The sequence below is a fragment of the Argentina silus genome (genome assembly GCF_951799395.1).
Source record: "Argentina silus genome assembly, chromosome: 2".
Lineage (NCBI taxonomy): Eukaryota > Metazoa > Chordata > Actinopteri > Argentiniformes > Argentinidae > Argentina > Argentina silus.
The window spans coordinates 23,017,515-23,020,489 of record NC_139656.1 but is presented as its reverse complement, the minus strand read 5'-3'; the positions used below and the strand labels follow the sequence as shown (position 1 = coordinate 23,020,489).

The 2,975-nt window shown below is 42.5% G+C and overlaps 1 protein-coding gene across 1 annotated transcript in view; it reads right to left on the bottom strand.

Moving 5' to 3' along the window:
• Positions 1 to 940: 940 nt before the first annotated feature.
• The window catches only part of ubtd2 (ubiquitin domain containing 2), a 26,178-nt gene continuing 24,143 nt past the window's right edge, over positions 941 to 2,975 (bottom strand). The window contains exon 3 of the mRNA XM_083692855.1: positions 941 to 2,975. This exon is cut by the window's right edge and continues 552 nt beyond it. The gene's annotated coding sequence lies outside the window, so the exon portion shown is untranslated.

The following is a 2,975-nucleotide window of genomic DNA, read 5'->3' as shown; positions in this document are numbered from 1 at the left end:
GCACCCTTCAGCTGCTCCCAGCTCATCCCACCTTTCTCGATATGTCACCCTCTTGGTTTCCTAGTGCCATATACCTTTCAATTGTGCTGCGATGTCTCCCATAGTTCCTGAAACTCTCAATTCTCAGAGCCTGCACAGATTCCAAGCCAAAAATTTATATTTTACAATATTTAATTTTCAACATACCGTAAATGAGATGTTGTGATCTGTATGAAGGCCAAACAGAATTTGATTTTTGATAAAGTTGTTTGACTGTATAGTGGCCATTGTATATATCAGATTTTTCAGATTAAACTAAATATTTGATCTCATGTTTACTAGGCTTCTATCTGACTGTAGACCTGTGTGGAATTTTAACCAAACTTGAGTCTACTATGTCAAATATGTTGGATTCTGAGTTGTACTTGATTTAGTTTGGGCTTTAGTTTTCACTTTAGTTTTGGGACTATTCCATTGGTTCCATTGTGCCAGGCAAGTGCAGCTGAGGTGGTGTTTGACGTATGTATTTGACCCAGGTGTGGCTTTGGCGTTTGTGTCCGTCTGGTAAACTACGCAACTCACTTTGTACTCAGTCCCATATCAAAAACAGAACCAAAACAGAAAATACTGACATTTTTTCTTTTCAGTGGCACAAAGTCTGTTATGTGCAAAATGTGCTCTGATTGGTTCTGCTTTAACTTTCAAAAGAATTGTCAATTTTCACTACCACTTCAGAAGTTTCTATTTTACAGAATGCTTTTAGATGATGTCATCACCCTAAATAACAGTTTCACGACAGTAAGCCGGTCCAATGTGATAATGACAGAAACAATGAAAATATGATTTGGGTGTGTGGTTTGCAGGAAAAAAAAAAAAAAATCTTCTTGGGAAATTTAACGTCAATTATACATTTAAAAGTACCTTCAGTTTCTGATCCCATGAAATGAGAGAGACACAGAAATGGTGGAGTACAAATGTTGGTCAATTTAATTAAAAACATTCTATTTAATCAAAATATGCAACTGTGTTTCTGAAATTCATCTTTTGTTTCCATTAATAAGTCATGATGTGCCGTAAAAACACACACTCATACACACACACAGAGAGAGGCAGAAGAATTAGGTAATATTCCATGTGGACAGCTACATTCTGTGAGGAGAAGCTCGATGGAGCTTGGGCTGCATTCCAATTCCACAGCAATACAGTAGTCCTCTCCCCTATGCCCTCATTCACTCCACTTGACATACCTGAGACAACTGGGTTAAGCCTAAGCAATAGCTTCAACTTGTTTCCGCCGTATTGCTTTCACCTATTCAGCCCTATCGGATCTGTGAAGGGGAGTGAATGAGGGCGTATCAGAGGGAGCAGCCTTCTGGAATGAAATGCAGCGCTGGTGTGCTCTCTGCCCAGCAGGCTCGCTGCACAAGCCTTTCTTGGTAGTCCCCCCCCCCACAGCTGACTATCTGTCATCACCATCAGATATTATACACATGAACACAGCTGTTTAAACCAGGGGAGGCTGGTGGAGGTAGAAAATGGAGGACGGGCTCATTGTAATGCATGGAATGGAATGATTACAATGTGCCTGTCCTCCAATTTCTACCTCCACCAGCCTCCCCTGTTTTAAACAGCCTAACCTCACCTCAAACCCTCTCAAACATGCATATACAGTTAAACACTATCTTTCTCACTCTCTCTCTCCCTCTCTCTCTCTCTCTCTCTCTCTCTCACACACACACACACACACACAGGTTTATTACCAAATTCTAAATACATTGCTCTGATAATGTAAGTATCTTAAAAGTACAGTGAAAGCATATTTTCTAAACACAGTGCCAGAGTAAACATTGCAATGACACGTCACCCCAGCACATTCACTTTGTACAATAGTATTGTCCTTCATTTGGGCACCAGGGATGACTGTGTGGAAACTAACCATCTTCCCATCTCAAGCAGAGAGACGACAGCAGAGTGAGAGTGTGTCAAGTGTAGGCCTACATTATGTTTTTTTGTTTTTTTTACTGAAGAACAATATGCTACCTAAGTCCAACTCAGTGATTCAGCTTACTAATCCCACAAACCAAGATTGGAACTAAAAGGTCAAAAAAGTCCAAAGCGTATGACGAGGGTTGATCTAACTAAAATGTCACACCTGCTCTGACTGGAGCTGAGCTGAGCCGAGCCGAGCTGAGGTGAGCTGAGCTGAGCTGAGCTACATGTAATGTCTGCAGGTAAAGCTACGGGGACAGGAGGGTCGACAGGAGTAAAAAGACAGCTGACTACAGACCGTACAGAGATGGAACAGAAATGACCCCAGTCCTCCGAGGGAACAGGTGGTCCTTCACATGGAGAGGACCGACCACAACCAGGATCAGTGAAACAATAACAACCGACAGCAGAAAAAACATTTGCAAATGAAAAAAAAAAAAGTTTGTTATATTCTTCCCCCGTTCGTTTCCGTTTTCTTCACCCCAGATCTTTTTTTCTTATTTTTTTTTTTGGTTGTTCAGTATCCACAACAGAAGGGAGTTTTTTTTATTTTTTTTTATTGTTTTTTAAAAAGAGTGATTTTAAGTTTAAAAGCCAGGGGGCAGGTGGTTTGTCCTGTGGGTGGAGTCTCTTCCTGCTCCGCCTGGTCCTTTTCAGTCCCAGAATCCTCTGCTTCCGCTCAGACACGCACACTCTGTCCCAGCTAACACCACCGTCCAGAAGAGAGGAGAAAAGAGAGGGAGGAGAAGAGAGAGGGAGGACAAGAGAGAGGGAGGAGAAGAGAGAGGGAGGACACACAGCTAAACATTTCAACCCTGATAACCAAGTAGCTCAGCTCTCGTTGGTCTCCCCTCCAGCCCAAACCGCTCTCCGCAGGCAGACGTGTGTGTTCACACCTTCCCTTCACACACTGCCCGCCCACACAGCATCCTCTTAAACACATACATACACACACACACACACACATACACACATTCCCCCCTCTCTATACACACACGGTTGTTGTT